An 18,777-nucleotide genomic window follows, 5' to 3' on the forward strand; every position below is an offset into this window, starting at 1 on the left:
GAGAACGATGACAGGTGGAACGGCGAAGCTTTCAGCCACCGTGAACGGTAACAGGTGCGCCGCTTTCGAGAGACGGACGCTCTGTTCTGCGTGCATAGGGGACCGTGGTCGGTGAAAAGTGGCTGACGAGAATTCGGAACGTAGAGATCGGGCTGGAAGAATGAATTACGTGGGCTAAGTTGAGGGTAGGCGAGAAAGGGAGAATGAAGAGAATAGCAGGGAGGAAAAAAAATTGAAAAATAGCAGGATCAGGGAAAACGAAAAAGAACGAAGGAGAACAGCGTGTGAAGAAAAGGGGAGATGGAAAAAATAAAAAGTGGGTAGAAAAGAAATTAAGGGATGGTTCTACATAGTACAATAAAATACAAATTAAGAATGAAGAAACTGTTGTGGAATTTTTAGTACCGATTTTTAACAGGGTACCAATTTATCAAAATTCAGACCCAAGTGGGTGGATCAATGAGAGATTCTATGAAACAACCTCTGTTCACATTAACTCCCCCAATACTGTATTATTCAAGACGCTGTCTAGACAGATAACTATAAACAAAAGAATATCTTTCGTTGTCGAACTGTTTTAAAATGCAATAGAAACCCAGATGGTTGCCACCCGATCAGGCCGTAAGTAAAGTTTGAAAGAGAAACGAAGAGAATGGAGCGTGGAATAGGTAAACGTAAAATATGCAGGAAAAAGGAACAAGAATAAGATGGCTTTGATTTTGAAATACTGCTAGGTTTTAGCGAACGCATGCAGCTCTGAGATTCATGCATTGTATAAGGTTCTCAGGGTGTCTGTTTCCCTAGATTTCTTCTGGAATTGATATATTACGCCCCCGTAAACGGGCACGGCTGTTTTAAACGTAACTTTAACGCTCGACCCATATATTTTTCCTCGTCGTCTCTTTTAAACACGACCGACGGCATAGGAGCAACATACAAAACACATTTCGTATTTTCGCGAGAGCGATCTCGCGGAAATGGTAAAAACGAGTTGACGCTAGCGGGCGGAAATTTTCACCCTGCCTCGATCGAAGTGACTCTCTCTGTTTTTTTCATCCCTCCTTTCCTATCATCCAGGTTTTTCATTTCGAAAAAACTAATTCTGAATTCCATTCCGTGTGTCCGAATCGATTTATTAATCCATTGCGCATTTGGAAAAACACATTAAGCCAGTGTCAGTCGATTTACAAAAATCAGAGGAAAATGTCAGCGTACAGTGAACTGTCTCGCCTAAAAAAACTGTGACTCGTTGACAAAAAATTTTACATTGTTAATAACGCTAACTGTGCTTGCTTCAGTTTTAAATTTATGTATGTAAAAACTGTTCTTTTTAGCTCGGTATTCGTTTCATAAAAATTTGAAAAAATAGAAGATACAAAAAGGGACTGAAGTGGAATAAATGAAGTATATTTTAATATTACAAGAGAAGGGATGGAAAAGTATAAAAAAATATGCAGGACTGCAGGAAATTTTACAATAGGATTCATAAATCCTCGATGCAACGAACAGAAAATTATTCCCGTGGCAACATCGCTGAACCAATGGCTTTTGACGCGCGAACAATTCCAAAGATTTCCAAGGTGGGCGGAGGGACAGTGGGTGTGCACACGCAGTAGGTTAACTATGAACCCAGAAATTCTCAGCGCGCCATTCTCCTTTGATAGCGCAGCAGTTATGCGTCGCGGTAATACCCTTCGTAAGCAGAAATTGTCGGCGCGAAAACGGGGAGGGGTTGCTTCAAAAGGTCCTTGTGAAATCTTTGACTCGATTTTCGTGTCTGTAATACGGGATAAATCTTCGTGGGATTTCACGCGGAGCTTTGATCCGAAATCGACAAAGCTGCTTTGACTGGGACGCAGCGGGTTTCCCTCTATAATCATGCGTAGTTGTATCGTTCAGTGATTGAGAATATTTCACTGTGATGCCTTAAAAGTCTGAGTAGTTTAACCTGTAGAATTCTGCCTGCACAGATATTCATGATTTCTAAATTCTACTTGCCCCAAAGTCAAAAAATTCTGAATTTCTGTTCCAATCATTTCGATCAATCCAGTCCCCAATCATTTCTCCATCAATTTACAACAGAAAACTGAAACACAGAATTTTAGTTTGAAAACGATTCTTATACCGCCCCACATCTGCAGCGAGAAACAAAAGGGAAACACGTTGATCGCTTCTCGAAGCTTGCAGGTGAAAAATTACCAAGTTCTACTCTTTCACGTTCCCACTGAAAAACTCCATTTATCTTTCGATTCTCGAAAGCGGGTATGAAAAGAAAGCACTGCTGATTCTCTGAAATTCGTAGATGAAAAATTACATCACGGTGACCCGAAACAAGGAGAAGAAAAAAGCTCCGATAGAAGAACGATGTTAAAGAGAGAGAGAGAGAACGAAGGCGAATCCTAACGTCAATGTTCATTTATTATTCCCAGTTCGCTTAATCGATTTCCCATTTGCCTTTTATAAAAGCCAGCGTCGTAGAAGGAACGCGAAAGGTAGCCAGAATCTCGGCCACGCGGTCACGATCGATTTGCATCCAGCTAGTTTATAATAAATCCCTCGTGGATTTCCTCGCGGGAACTTTCTCAAATCCGCGGAAACAACTCTGAGAGACTCGCTCCTATCTGTGCCCCTCAGCGCTAAGCTACGTGTGCTTACGGATTACCCCGCGGCCCCCATTGAAATTTTCATTCGTGAAAATTGCGAATTCTTGTTTCCGTGACGCCTCGAGTACGCCACGCACGAGTTGCACGCGCTTTTATCGGGGCTCCTTTTACTGCAAGGGAATAAAAGTGTCCTGAGGCATCAAGGGAGCTCGATTACGTAAGGGGTTCTTATACTTTCGGCAGTGCTTGCAGGAAATCCCGTCGGTCGGCTGCTACGATGGCCCGTAATCGGATTCACCGAGAGAAGTTTATAGGGATGTTAATTCCACCCTTCAACCGGAAGTGAACTTTAGTTAGTCGGAAATTTTCGAGGGAAGTTAAACGCTTTGACGGTGATCAAGGGAAATTTCGATGCTTGCGTAAAGCGGCCACGTTTTCTACGTTCCAATCTTGTCGAGGATCGCAATAAAGATTCGACCCACTGTTTGTGTCTTTGTTCGCGGAGACTGTTGCTTCGGTATTATACGAAGGCCTTCTGGAGCTTTGTAAACGGCCCTATTTTATTAAAGAATACCTACGAGTGTCTTATTGGTATCCTGTGTACTCTCAGAAGGCATCTGAGATTCTACAGGGGGGGTATGGTTTAATAATCTTTGGGGTGGAGTTACAAAAGAGTCGGTGTCCTGCTGGAATTTTCTTCATAAATGGAAGAATTTCTTAGTTACTTTAAGCCGATTTCTTTTAGTTAAAGAAATCGGGTTTCGTATTTACTGAAGCTGGAAATGATTGTTTTAATTACAGTACAGTATCTGGTGACTTACAGGGTGTTGTATATACTCTACAAATTGGAATATTTTAGAATAAGTAAAGAATTCTTAATAGGTATTTTAAAATAAAAATACCTCGACGACAATTTTTTCAGACCATACGATTGTCCCTTTATTAAAGCTCAATCTCGTACTTCTCAAAATATCTCAAATTCTTTGGAACGCTATTACCAAAACTGTTCCCCGTATTAAAACCAAAGAACCAGAATCTTTCGCCTCGCTAACAGTCTCAATGGCGCAGAATCCCCGCCGCGATTCCGATAACGGCAGCAACCCTCTGCCAGGGGAATTAATTTTAATTCCCACCCCTCAGCCTCTGCAAGTGATCGCAGAAAGGGTTGGAACGGTTCCGTCGTTCGCGGAAGGGCTCGAAAATTTAAGTAGCGCCGATAAAAGCGAAGTCAGCAGCGGGTTAACCCGGATAGAGTCGAGCAATCAGTCTCCATTAATTAGTTCGGCGTGGTTTTCAGCCAGCTCGCGGGGGCTTGATTACCGGAAGAGCGTATTCGTCAATGGGGCAGGGACAGGACGCAGCTTCCGCTGCGAGCGGAAGCCACCCCTTCCCTAGCTACCCCTCAGAGATCCGCCTTTTCGTCTTTCGTTAGTCCATCACTCTTGCTCGTTTTTCCCCTCTTCTTGCGTGCTTATATATCCCCTTCTCTTATCCGTCTTTTGGAACGCCAGCCATATTTATCAGTCAGAGTCTTCCCTCTCCGCCCCTTCTGTCTCCGCGAATCGTTCTGGCCAGGGTTTTAACGTGGCTCGCAATCAGGCCACAAATACCGCTGGAATCACTGATCCCGATAATTCGACGATCGTTTCTGGCAGCGATCTCCACGAGGCTGTGGACAACGATACCAACTCGATAGGTTATGTTTGCTGGTTAAAGTCTGGGACGAGTGTGGCAGTGGGGAAGCCACCCTCTGGTCTTTATTTTCTCTCGTGGATCGAGATTGGTTTTTAGAGGGAATGTCGTGAGTGGAATTAGTGGAAGGACAAGAATGAGATTTGTTGATTTTTTTTTGCAGCTGCTGTCTTCTTTTTTAAATAGGGTTTTGATGCTGCGAATCTATATTGAGAATACATGTCAAGTAATTTAAGCGCCATTTAACAGCGTTCTCTTTTCAGAGTTCGCTGAGTTAAATTAATCCTCGAAATTTGACTCCCTTCAGCTCGATAAGCAGCGTTTGATGGAGACCATCCATCTGATTCCCATTTAAAGAACAGTTCAGCTTAATTTCGACGCCTCTCCAGCAGCGGCAGCCTTCGCTCGCAGATGTCGTTACCTTTTTGCTCGCGCAACAGCTGCCTGGTTGTTGTTTGCCGTACGAATTACACAATCCTTCGACCCTCTCGCAGCGGAACCAGAGTGTTTCAAGGAGGTTTACATGGGGACAGGCAAAACTACGTCGTCGCGAGCAAACAACGAATTCGGTGGCTCGAAGCTTTTTCGCGAACCCTGGGGAAAGGCACTCGAACTCGCGAATTTCATCGTAACAATTGTGTTCCTGCTAATATGACTCGCTACAGTGAACTTTTTCAGTGAAGCTAAAGTGAAGTGGAACAAACGTCGCCAGAGTGGCTGAATTTTACTGGATTTTATTAGACATAATTTTAGTCTTATTTAAACTTGATGAGTTGGTCAGTGTCGATCCTTGGAATTAACATAAAATAAATACTATGTAAATTTAGAGCTTGATTTATCAACCTGTTGTACATATTAACCCTCGGACAGTGGATTGTTTTACATTTATGTGCACAGCCAGCGAACTCAGGGTCACTTTTGACTCACCGTTCACCATTCGAGGGTTGAAATCAGCCACCAAGAATTCCAAGTATGACACACGTGTTAAAATTTGATTAAATCACTTTCAAGTCTTCTTAAACATAGATACAATTTTTATATACACTGATAACTTCCTAATCACCAAATAACCCAGTTAAGAGATTAAAAATCGAAAGGTAAATATAGTCCTGCTATCTTCTGTCCACACCACTTCTCTGTTACTCTTCTCATACACAATTAAAATTGTTTCACTAAAAAATGCTTCCCCAGAACACATCACATCCACCTCGATAATTGAAACTTAATACATGTACCCATTCTCGGATCATCGACCACCGAATTACATTTCGACGACACGCGGAACATCTCACTGACAATACCGGAAGAGGGACAGCCCACTCGTCGTTAAAATAAATAACGTCCGCGCGTCAACGCGTCTGTCAGACGTATAAACTTCAACGTCGCGCGTACACGACAATAAAAATCGCAGAAACTTCATTCTTCGACCGTCGACGGAGATTTATAACGAGGGGAGTCTGGCCACGAATGGGAGGGGAAAAAAAAAATGGAGATTCCGACCTTCGTCGGCGAGTCCATCCGACGGGTTTCGCGCAAACAAGATACCGGTAGCAGGTAAAATCAATAGCTGGAGCAATTAGTTACCGTGGCACGCACGCGAAAAGGGCAGGAACTGTATCCGGGAGTCGGATGCGCGGACTTTTCGGACTTGTTCAACATCCGGCCGCCGCTTTTTTCGACCCTCCGTGGTCGTTCGAACCCCCATTCGAGAGAAAAAGTCCGCGAAATAGAAATTTGCGAGGCACGAACTGGGACACGGATCGAAAATCATTTCATTGGCTCGCTGGAAGAGTGATATTTAGAAAGATTTTAGTAGGTTTGAGGTGTCTGCGAGAATTTACTTTTAATTGTTTATAAGCCTTTAATTATGTATGATCAGGTTTGATGGTATTTGCACCTAGTGTAGGTTAAATAAGTTGAAGGATCAGTTCTCTTAAAAGAAGAGAATGTTTGTTTGTGCTTATGGTATTCTGGAGTTGCTGATTATTTCAATATAAATTTTGTTCTGACGTGTACCCTTGAAATTACTATCCAAGAAGACGTCAGGGAAAGGGCAAGGCTTCCTGATTGGTCTTCCCCCCCTCTGGAGGACTCAAGAAGTTTCCCACTGCTTTGGCACCCCCTTCTTCTGTGCCTTTAGCATGTGTTCTAGGTGGAGGGGTGTCCACCAGATCCAGCGAGACAGTCTGTTCTCAGTACTTGACTCGTACTACTTAGAAACCGCTACATGGACTCCCATCTCTATCAGGCTTCTAAACTAATGAACGATTCAACTTCACAAAGTTTCCAACGTTTCCTTACCCAAAAACTATCTATCCAATTTCACCATGAATTTAAAAAACAACTCACCAATACGAAAATAAAATTCTAAATTCTGAAATACCACCCAAAATCATCAAAAACCATCGAAACATCTCAAGCTCTGAACCCAGTAGAGAAAGAGACACACAAGCTCCAGAAATCGAGAATTTCGCAGGCATAGAGTGCGAGTACAAGCTCTTCCTGAAATACAGATACGTGCAGGAAGTCGCAGGAATGACAGATGTCTCCCGCTGCGAAGCAAAGGCGCGCACGGTTGCTAGTCGAGGGAGCATGAATCAGCAGGAATAATTAAAGATATACTCGTACACTCGCGTGCATAGCTGGCACTGCTCGCGACGCGATTAACGCACTCGCGCGTTCACGTATGTCGGAGTGTCGCGCTCGCGCGAAGCATCGTCGAACACGGCGAAGTGGACGAAATCATCGGAAGTACAAAACGCAACAGAGTGGGTGGCGGCGGGGACACACACAAGCCCTCGTGCTGCTTGCAGAGGCTCGCATTTACGCCGTGATTCCTGGGAAAAAGACTTCAAAGGCCGTTTCCGGGCTGGCTGCGCGCCGTTTCCTTTAATGTCGTCGTTCTACGTCATCGTTGCTCCTCGTGGAAATTGTTCTCGCGTGGAAGCGTCTCTCGCGACTTTCCCGGAAGCTCGAACGCTCTCCGCCGGAAGCGATCGTTCGAGGCCTCGTTACGAAGCCTCGCTTCGTCGAAGGGACGACTTCGACACCGTCGTAATCGAGTTACGTGCGAGCAGTCCGCGTCTGTTGCATTCTTCACGAACAATGCTTCCGCGAGAGAAATTGCAGGGGGCGGTTCCCGGGTGAAGCTCCGCGATAAGGCCCGTTTTCTGCGAGCTTCGCGCGTTATGAATGATAGTTTACTTTAGCTACTGGGAAAGGAAGGGACAATGAGGCGATTCTTCGGAGCGGAACGAGGGGAATAGAACACTCGTGGAAAATGAATTCGAGCTTTCGCGTAAAAATTAATGATCGCGGTATAACGAAGCGAGAGAATTAAAGGGAATTATATTGTGAAAATATTTGAGGTTGATTATCTAAAAATTGGAGGGTTCGCTTGAAGTTCTCGCCATTCTCATTTTCCACTAAAAGCATCTAATTTCAATTTCCTGCAGTTTTTGTTCCTCCGCCGTCTCATTGAAACTTCGAAGCACTGTTCGCAATTTCTTTCCAGATTAGAACCGGGGGTTTATTTCTGTAAAGCTAAATTACATTTTAGAGGGAGCTAAGAACAACGAAACGTTCCTGAGTAATATTTCGGGAACTTCGTCCTGGCTTCTCAGGAACTTACGTGATTCTACTTGTTTGGCAAACTTCGCCCTTTAATTTATTTTCGCGTACCAAAGGAACAGACTCGTCGAAATATCGTGTTATTTTCGAGCTGCTCGAGAAAAATGTTCATCAAAAGATATGAACTCCGGCTGGCGTGGTGACCTGCAGAAGAAAAGCAAACCGAGCTCGTCACAGTTTACAATCTACGATCTTTCGATCCCAGTAAACCATATTCTGTGGCACAGTTAAAATGCAAAACGCGTTCTATCTGCACGACGCACCGCTGCACCGAAACAAGACCTCGACGTCACGTAAACTGTCCACAATAAAAACCGTACTGTCAACCGTTCAATTATACATCGCGAAACTGCAAATGAATTCAGAAACGATCGAAGAAGGGGCGTTGAATTCGCGACGATATCGAAAGAGCGATTTCACAAAAATAGTGTCCACAGATATCGAAGAGTCGCGGCGGTTGATTCGTCGCGGGCCAGTCGAACCGGAAGTGACAGGTAGATAATCGTGGATCGTGATGAATCGCCCAGTCGTACCCCCCTTATCGGTTAGCCCTGTACATCGTCGTCCTTTCGTTTCACGAACACAGATACACACACAGATGCACCTCGAAATCGGTCACGCGCACCCCCCTTTCACCCCCTGAATCGTCGACCCTTTTCCATCGCTCTTTCCACCAGATCTGGGCAAATCGAAGTTATTTTTACGTGACGTCGTCGGCGCGCAGGCGACCAGCGAAGCGAAGACACAGAAACGTGGCTGGGAAAAGGGACGGGAGACGAATGACCGCCATCCTGCCGAGAGATATTTGTTGCGAGCGTTCCAGGAGACGGGGCGCGAAATGCTTGGAGAATTTTCTGTTTCACGGTCGACGAAACGCTTTCGAATTTATGGGGGAACTATTGCGTAGTTGTCGAACGAGTAATTGTCGTGATTATTGGGGGTTGGAGTGTGCGGATTATTGGGTTCGGAGAGAAACTTGGAGAGCGAGGATTTAGGGGGTTGAAGCTGGGATTAAGTAGAATTATTAATATTAGAAATTTTGACGCGAAGATTAGTCAGTTTTAGAAGTTTCTATTATTAAAGATTTTTTGTTTAATACTTAGCACAATATCTAGGCTACCAATTTTATTAACTCATAACCTCTGTTTCTCTTTCTGTAGAGGATTATTGATTGTCCCAGAGTTGCAGGTACTGAGGATGCAATTTCTGAGTCAGAGTCTCTGACTAGAAACCAATTACACTATTTTCTCTTTCTTCAAAAATAGCTCCTTTTCAGAAAATACCCCATATAATATCTAAATCATTAATTTCATTAATTTATCTTCTCCCTCGTTCCACAAAACCTCACTATCCCATAGTTAAAAGGTCACAAAATTACAAGAAAGTTACCTCAGCAGTTTCTAATCGCATGCGGAAAGTTAGCTTCACGCTTCCAGCTTTTATTGTCCCCGTTTCGCAACTTCACGCGCACGTGTATCGTCGTCGAGCTGACTGGCAACCCCGAAGCGATCTGCGTCAATGTACACGAGCTCCTAAGGAGCCAGGGACGGCTAAGTAAACCGGAGGGTCGCATCTGGCACAAACGGGACGTAATGCCTGGAGAATATAGACGAGGTGAATAGGGCGGAACACGGGTAAGCGAGGAGGAGGCGCATTTAGCGCGGGAAAACCGACAGCTCTTCCGGAGATTAACGTTAAGCCACACCTTATCATACTTTAAGCTCGTACCGCTATCGTGCATCCGATACACCGCTGGTATCACGCGGCATCGTGCCCCTGTAATGAGTTACGACTGCCCAGTGGACCGGAAGGAAGGAAGGATGCATCGGCCTGAGCGACAGCTTGATTTCGATGCATCGGTATTTGCTGGTTCAGGTGCATTGGGAAATAGATCGCTCTTGGGGTGCTCTGTTGGCTGGAAAGTTGGATCAGACTGTTTCTGTGGTTCTAATGTTACTTTCTTTTAGGCGAAGGGGGTGAGTTTTTGTGATAGGAAATAGGTTTAGGGGGAGTTTATACAGTCATTTAAAGATCTTTCTTTTCAGTCTTAAGAACCTTTTTTGGAGAAACTTGTAGACCAGAGTAGTAGAAAATATGTATTTGTAGACCACTGTGTCTGACTAAAGCTTGATCTATACTACTTAGAAGGCATATATCCTTCTATATCAACACAAAGCTGTGACAAACTTAATGAGTAAAATACTGAGAAGCCTCTGACAGTAAAGAATCATCACTATCCACCACGTACAAAAGGTAGAACTCTAGTATAAATATTTAATCATAATATAAATGTGGTAATTTGTCATAAAATTGGAGAACTGAAAATTGACGAGCCTCCTCTCTCTCGCATTAACACCTTCTCAGAACTATCTCTAAAAAGAATCTCCCCAGGCTAAATCTCATCTACTTAGTCGTCTCTATGCTTACAATATCCAAAGATTCCCAGCATCTGCATCGAAAACACTTAGGACACTTTTCTCTCATACGAACAATTCGTTGTCGTGTCGCTTCTCACAGTGTACACGGATTTCCGAGGATTACGTTCTCCGAGACGTAACGTTCTCTTAGAATTATGTACGAGCCGCAGTTTACTTAGCCAGACTAAATCCAGGAGCGCGTGTGTTTACAGGGTGCAAGGGCGAGAGGGTGAGAAAGGGTGGAGTATCGCTTGTAACAGCGGCGCGAGTCGATTTATCGCGGGCATTCGAAGCTGGCCCGCGTCTCCTTAATAAATCTCCCCTATTAATACCGATTTAAAGCACTCGTTATTCCAAACAGAACCGTAACTCATACGTAACCCTGCCGGCGAGTTTAATCGAACTCCAAGCCGGTTCGAGTCATTCGGGGGAAAAGCGTTTCGCAGTTCCCAGCCGGCGGTAAGCGTTTAATCTGCATAGATTAATTCGATCTGTAATCAAATCTGACCGCCGATGAATTGGACGGCCCCTTTTGGACCGACGTCGATTTCGAATTATCGCGCCGTGTCGTTACCTCTTGCCCCCCTGAAATGGTATTTGTATATTGGACGACGGCTGCCAAGTTTGACGAGAAGTCATGGGGGATTGCCTAATAAAGGGAGAAGCATTTTAGGAATTATAGGAACTTGGATTTGAACATTTTGGAAATAGAAATATGCTGCTAAACAACATTATTTGAGAAAAAAGTCTTGAGTAAAAGTTGACACAATTTCATTGACAATCATTCTGTAAAAAATTATTGTGGAATCATGATTCTTCTTTTAAATTAAAGCCTGAACTCTCTACTTTAAGATAGCATGTCTCGATTTTAAGTTTAATGCATCTGCTCTCACTGTAACTTCTTAAATCTGAGGGCCTGTTTGTCATATTCAAATTGCCATGTTTGACGAAGTTCATAGACTTGTTAAAATTTTTTCGGGGGATTCCGTTCACGGCAGCTTAAAATATGAACCTTCCCCTTTAATTTAAAAAAAGAATCAAGTCGCTGCGATTTTTTTTCGCAAAGTTGCAGCACTTTAAAGTAAACCTTGCATTTCTGCTATGTATCGTCAGCCTCGATGTACTGTACAAATATAAGGGCTACTTTAAAATGCTGTAATTTTGCGAAAAAAAATCGTATCGTCTTGATTCTTTTTTTAAATTAAAGGGGAAGGTCCCAACTTTATGCTACTGTAAGTGAAATTTCTGAGAAAAATTTTTCCAAGTCTGGGCATCCCGTCAAAGTAGACAATTTTCAGTATGACAAATTGCAAAGTTTGGCAAAAAACAGAGACTCGGTAAAATTTTTTTCGGGAATATCATTCACAGTAGCACAAAGTTGGAACCTTCCTCTTTAATTCAAAAAAAAGATCAAGTCGCTGCGATTTTTTTTCGCAAAGTTACAGCACTCCAAAGTAAACCTTGCATTTTTGCCATGTACTGGCACTATCGCATGTGCTACCAAAATGCATGGGTTACTTCGAAGTGCTGTAACTTTGCGAAAAAAAATCGTAGCGACTTGATTCTTTTTCTAAATTGAAGGGGAAGGTCCTAATATTATGCTACTGTAAGTGAAATTCCCGAAAAAAATTTTGCCAAATCTGGGCATCTCGTCAAACTTTGCAATTTTCAGTGTGACAAACATGCCCTTATTTTTAAAGAACTACAGTAGTAGGGATGCATTAAACTTAAAATCGAGATACATTATCTTAAAATATAGACTTCAAGCTGTAATTTAAAAAAAAAGATTATGATCCTACGATGATTTTTCGCGGAGTTATCGTCAGTCAAAGTTGATCAATTTTCGCTCAAAAATTTGTCTATGGTATAATTCTCTCGAAGAGTGTATTTCCATTTTTATTAGACTCTGGTTGAATTTCTACCATAAAATAAAATACAAAATCGAAGATCATCTCAATCCCCATCCACCTCAAATATTTCGACGTCGCCCGAAGACACCCCATACGTCCCTCTTCTCTATATATTCCACCATCTTTGACTCGATATTCAACTGGAAAAAATCTGGAGAACAAATAGCGACGCATCAGGGAAGCGATCGAGTGCGAGGGTCTCTGCGATGGAGGGACAAATTCGTGCTCAGCGAGGCGCATTCGTGCGTCTAAAGGGACAAGCTTCAAGCATCTCAGAGACACGAAGGATCGATGGCGATCTCATCGATACACCTTGGAGGAGGAACAAAGGGTCGACCCATGGAGCGTGAAGTCGGTCCAGGTGACTCGATGACACTGCTCGAAATTTCTAATTTCCGGCTGGCTGGTGGGGCAGACGAGAAAAGCGTCTATGAAAATTCAGACTTGACTCCGCGTCGCCTGCAGACAAAAGTTGACACGTCGCCCTCCCCGCCGAAGAAAACCCTGCTCCCCCGAGATCTCTAGGGTTGGTTGACGTTCAAAGTAAAATCCCAGAAATGAGGTTTTCGTGAGAACAAAAGGAGGCAGCTGGATGCTGCTGGCCAGAGGAGGAAATGGAGGAGAAGAAGGGGAGATAGGGTCCTCAGGGTGTATCGTCTCCTGTCTTCGGGACGTCTCGGGGATCCCTTGAAATTGTTCCTCCGCTCGGAAAGACGCTCGTCCCTGGGGACAGATCGAGGCAGCGCTCGCTGTTAAACGTATTATTCCGAAATATTTCTCGGAGGACGGAAGCCGCGGTGGAGCGCGCGCGCGGAACGAGTCGGAGGAAATGACGTGTCTTTCGCGTACTCCAGCGTTTAAGGAGACGCGCGGCTTCAAAAGGGGAGCGTCGGGGCGCGCGCTGATAAAAAATGAAAGAATGGTTTTGTGCCCGGAGGTGAGGTCTCGATGGCTCAAAGGGAGATCTGAAATGAGTTTCTCCTGGGAACAAAAAGAGGGGCTCGCTCGCGGTGCTGCCGAGGAGGCTGCGCCACGTTCGGTCACTGGGTCGTCGCGATCTCGCGATTTTAATTCAATATTCAGAACGCTCGGTGAAAGGCGAGCCGAGAAAAAGGCCTGCCTCTTCCAGCGGCTGGCGTGTTTCTTCAGCAGGGAAGCTGCCGCGATTCAACCCTTGGCGGGGTCTTCAGCTGCACGCCATGGGGGAACGAGTGTTTCTCGCCTGGATGCTTGAAACGTAGAAATTGTTGCGAGACCCTTTCTTTCAGTAATCGTTTTTCTAGTGAGGTGAGAGAATTCAAATGGTTAATTACCCTGAGGTAATTCACGAGAGTGTGAAAGAGGGAGAAAGGGAAAGAGTAAAGGTAATTGTTTCGTCCTGGACCTGTTAGTGGACTCATCAGTAAAGCTACTTAGCATACCCTGTCTTAGACACGGGGATGGTTAGATCAGGTATGAAAGTTGTATTTGTAGGAAAGGGTGACTACTTTGGAGGAAGAGGTAAATAGGAGACAGTCCCTTTAGTAGCAAAGAATGCTGTGCAGTTGCCGCGACAATCCCATAAATAGTATACCTATGTGAAGTTTATTTTTTATTTTCGATCAAAAACGAACTACCTTTCACTAATCACTTCCCTATTGAGGTGAGAAAATTCGGAACATGTTATTAGAGCTAATATTTCAAGTTTGGCATACTCTCAATACAAATTCATTAGAATTAAATTATCCCGTAAATAGTATACCTAGTTGAAGTTACTTTATTTTCGAGCAAAAATGAGCCTTCTCTGATTAATCACTTCTCTAGTGAATTGAGAAAATTCGAACCGCGTTATTAAAGCTAATATTTCAAGTTTATTATACCCTCGATATAAACTCATTACTATTAGATCATCCCATGAATAATATCGTATACTTGGTTTAATTGATTTTCGAGAAAATGAATGTTTCTATAAGCTGCACAGTTTGATGTAGATTGCAGTGGTAATTATTCAATGAAATTATACGCTAATATATTTTTAAAATATTTGAAAGACGAATTCAGAGACTTGACATGAACAATTGAATCCCCTGTCTGGTTAAAACTCATTCATTGCATTCACTGCTTACTGTCATATCTTGGGTCTGATATGTAATTACTGTCAGATGACCATTGTACTGCGCCAGAGTTTCTAAGACAACATTGAAAGAGGGATTAAGGGGGATAACCGACTGCGGAAGCGCTTCATAAACTCAGTGTCTTGATCGCTATGTGTTAGTGCTTCAGAATTTATGTTGCTGATGCTACGAAGCTGCTTCAATTACATTGTTCCACGAACTTCGTTACTTTCCATCTCTGAAAAAAGAGCCTCCCAATTTCGAAGCTGTCACCTAAAACCAGTGAAACTTTGAACTCTGTACCCCCAGCGTCAGTCTAAGAGTAAAATCTGTGACGATCAGAATCTCTGATTTCCACAAAATTAATCTAACTCCAAGCATCAATTCCTCATCATCAAAGCCGCCACACGATGTTCCATCGACTAAACATTCCTCGCCGAATTAATCGCTATCAGGCACGCTCGATTTCCGAATTATCCAGCCAGTGTATGAAAAAAGGAGGAGGAAGGGAAAAATCATTGGGCAGGCGTGGTTGGGTGACGTTAATCATCGGATTAAACGAAACCCAATAAATTAGCGGGATTATAAATACACCGTATCCGTTCGATATGAAGCTCAGTTCAGCGAGCCCACGTAATTATCGATTCGACCGCACCGCCGATACGCGATCCACGATGATAGGAAAAAGAGCAAATTATCGGCGCGACGAGTTAAACGTGGACAGAAACGACGCCAGTAAACAGCCGAGTATTTACGTTCTCATTAGGAATCGCCGCAAACCGATCCCAATGAATTCGACCTTCCATCAGCGTCCGAGTGGATCGATCCTGCCCTGGTCACGATATAATCGATACTAGGACGGCTGGCGCCATGCTGATCGGGGGAATGCACTTCAAGGCGAGATATCGGCCCAAATGTACGCTAATGAGACGAGTGCTAGGAAGGGAAAATTAATGACGAGAAATCGTGCAGGGTCCAATACCGTCGAAATACTGTTATTTTAAAGGCATTGTGCTTCGTACCGCGACGATTTGAATTTTCAACCGACGAATACGGAATTTCCAGCACGATAGAAACCAACCGGGAGCTTATTGAGTCACACCGAATCTAGAACAAAGTCTGACCAAACGTACACCGTGCTAATTCTATTGGCCCGTCCTGTGGTGTATACACAGCTGGCAAAACCACTGTACTCTGTTTGATTTACGGTAACAATGGTATTGTTTTTCGCAGTTAAAATAACTTGACCCTCCGTGGTCGAAAGATGAAATAGTCTGGAGGGTTTTATGAAGAGTAGTCGTGATATAATTGAGGATGTTCAGGCTTGTCTCCTTTTATTTCGTAGAAAGAGCTTGTTTTTACGAATGCAGGGATTCTGTTGAATAGACGTGGTTTTTTGTTACACTAATTTGGAATAATATATAGGTACAGCGGCCTTGCTAATTTGATACACAAAACGTAGCCATAAAAGGAGGGAGTTATGGAATTAGAGCGTCCCATAAAACCGTACTGATTTCGGTCGTAGTACGTACGCAAGTTTATCGATGGTATAACGTCACACACCATAAAACGCCCACGACTGCGCCCGTTATTATTACAGCCAGAATAATAGGGCGAGCAGAGGCGGATTAATTTTATTTAAGCTTTAACCTCGCGAAACTGCGCGGCGATCGTTTCGTCTCGTTCTCGCGGCGGGGAAAGTCGGCGATCAAATGAAAACTTCCCGCTGGAAAAGAGCGAGCCAAGAATTAAGTTGCCTTCGCTGTATATAGATACCTTGGAATTGGAAAAATTGTAGCTGTTAGGGTCACCGATTACGCTGAACGCGAGGCAGGTGAACTTTAATTCAGCAACGAAAGAGAACGTAAAATATTTACTTGAAGAATGGAGTGCCTTGCATCGGAACGGTGGATTAATTGCGATTTCTTTGGATTAATTATGGTCTGCAATTATGCTGGAGCTTGGGAAAAACTAGAGAAGCTGGGAACTGAAGAGATTTAGAAACTAGAGTACTAGAGGTATTTAAGGAATTTGGGAATTTGAGAGAGTAGAATTTGGGAAATTGGAAACTTAAAGAGTTGAGAATTTAGGGATTTTGTGAACTTGGGAATTTTTATTCTAAAAGTAGTATATATTTAGAAACTTAACACCGTGGGAAATTAAGAAATTGAAGAACTCAGAAGCTGAAAAAAATTCGAGACCTCTAAAGACCCCAAGAACTTCAAGAACACCAGAACTCTAAAAAATCTTATACTCCTTGAATTCTATCCCTCTAGAAACTCAAGACCTCAAACAACTCAAGACCATTAATAACTGAGAAACTTCATGCACTTGAAAACTCTATCAATTTAAGAATCCTGAACTCTAGAGACTCTCAACCCTCTCAGCTTCAGAATTCAAAACCTCTGAAGCTTCAGAACTTCGATCAATTCAGCCTCACTTAATAAAGTAATAAACTCACCACAGCTCAAATACGAATCAAGCACAACCTCTATCCCACGTATCATACCAACAAGCTTACAGACTCAAAATATAAGACAATAGCATTCTTACATTACCCCAAACGAGTTACAGGAGGACTCGTAGATGGTTTCAGGGGGGTAAACGACAAGCATTCGCGGTTGGCACGTTAATAGTCGCGTTGTTGTTGTTTATCGCGGAAGTTTGGGGACGTTTTGCGCGGCGAAGCGGGTCCGACCTTGCTCAGATTGGAATTGCGCCGGTAAATTGTTCCCTGGAGTTGAATTATAACGCTCCGCCCGTTCGCGGCAATTCCATTTGCCGACTTTATTGCGTTAACCGGGCCAGGACGAGCACCGTTGTCCACGAGAACGCCGGGGAAGAAGCGGCGACGATAGATCAAAAGCCTTTGTCGGGAGCGACCCTCTCTCGCCGCCTCTTCCGCTTCTGTGCGAAGAGTCGATTACTGGGACCCGTCTGCGGTCTGTCAATGGCCTCGAGAGATCCACGCGAACGGTGAACGCGAATCGATTCCGTGAGCGTCCCGAAAAGCGGAGCGAAAAATCGAACTTGACTCGAGGACTCCCTTCTGGTATGTAAGTTGGATGGGGAATTAATTTGAGGAGCGATAAAGGGGGATATTTCTGGGAGAGGGTGATATCGAAGGGTGAATTTGAGGACTCCATTTGTGAGGGTTTGTGAGCGAGTTTATTGTAGAGTTCAAAATGTCTAAGATTATTGTACATAGTCTTTAAAGTATCTAGGTTGTCATTTTCCATCGATTTATGTAGATACATACTATGGTCAGAAAAATTATGGCACAGAAAAATTTTGAGCAAAAATCGGCAAACTTTGACTGACGATAACTCCGCGAAAAATCATAGTAGGATCATGATCTTTTTTTTAAATTACAGCTTGAAATCTTGATTATAAGATACTGTTCCTCAATTTTAAGTTTATTGCATTTTTAGTACTGTAGTGTCTTAAATCTGAAGATATGTTTATCGTATTGAAGATTCCTAAGTTTGACGAAATGCACGGACCTCCTAGAATTTTTTACGGGAATGCCGTTTGCAAGAGCTTATAGCGCAATCCTTCCCCTGTATTTTAAAAAAAGAATCAAGTCGCTACGATTTTTTTTCGCAAAGTTACAGCACTTCGAAGTAACCCTTGCATTTTGGTAGCACATGCGATAGTGCCAGTACATGGCAAAAATGCAAGGTTTACTTTGGAGTGCTGTAACTTTGCGAAAAAAAATCGCAGCGACTTGATCTTTTTTTTAAATTAAAGAGGAAGGTTCCAACTTTGTGCTATTATAAATGATATTCCCGAAAAATATTTTACCGAGTCTCTGTATTTTGCCAAACTTTGCAATTTGTCGTACTGAAAATTGTCTACTTTGACGGGATGCTCAGACTTGGCAAAATTTTTTTCGGGAATTTCACTTATAGTAGCATAAAGTTGGGACCTTCCCCTTTAATTTAAAAAAAGAATCAAGACGATACGATTTTTTTTCGCAAAATTACAGCATTTTAAAGTAGCCCTTGTATTTGTACAGTACATCGAGGCGGACGATACATAGCAGAAATGCAAGGTTTATTTTAAAGTGCTGCAACTTCGCGAGAAAAAATCGCAGCGACTTGATCTTTTTTTTAAATTGAAGAGAAAGGTTCAAGCTATATGATCCTGCAAACTGCATCTCCAAAAAAAATTTTAGCGAGTCCCTGTATTCTGCCAAACTTTGCAATTTTCAATTTTTTATGTCACACTTTTCTAGAGATAATTTTACAAGTAACAGTAAACTTATAATGTTTGCTATTAATTTATACGACGAATTTGTTTCTAATTGTTGTTATAATTAGCTACGTCTTCTATAAAAAAGTCATAATTACCTGGAGAATCTACAGATATTTGAACCGTAGTCACGTGATCGCTCCTGCGCACGCACCTAGTCACATGACTGCTACTGCGC

The 18,777-nt window shown here is 43.0% G+C and overlaps 1 protein-coding gene across 1 annotated transcript in view; it reads left to right on the plus strand.

Annotated features, from left to right (window-relative positions):
* The window catches only part of LOC143185975 (dystrophin, isoforms A/C/F/G/H), a 431,935-nt gene that overhangs the window by 341,847 nt on the left and 71,311 nt on the right, over positions 1–18,777 (plus strand). The gene's annotated exons all lie outside the window — the stretch shown is intronic.

This window comes from Calliopsis andreniformis, chromosome 12 (genome assembly GCF_051401765.1).
Source record: "Calliopsis andreniformis isolate RMS-2024a chromosome 12, iyCalAndr_principal, whole genome shotgun sequence".
Taxonomy (NCBI): domain Eukaryota; kingdom Metazoa; phylum Arthropoda; class Insecta; order Hymenoptera; family Andrenidae; genus Calliopsis; species Calliopsis andreniformis.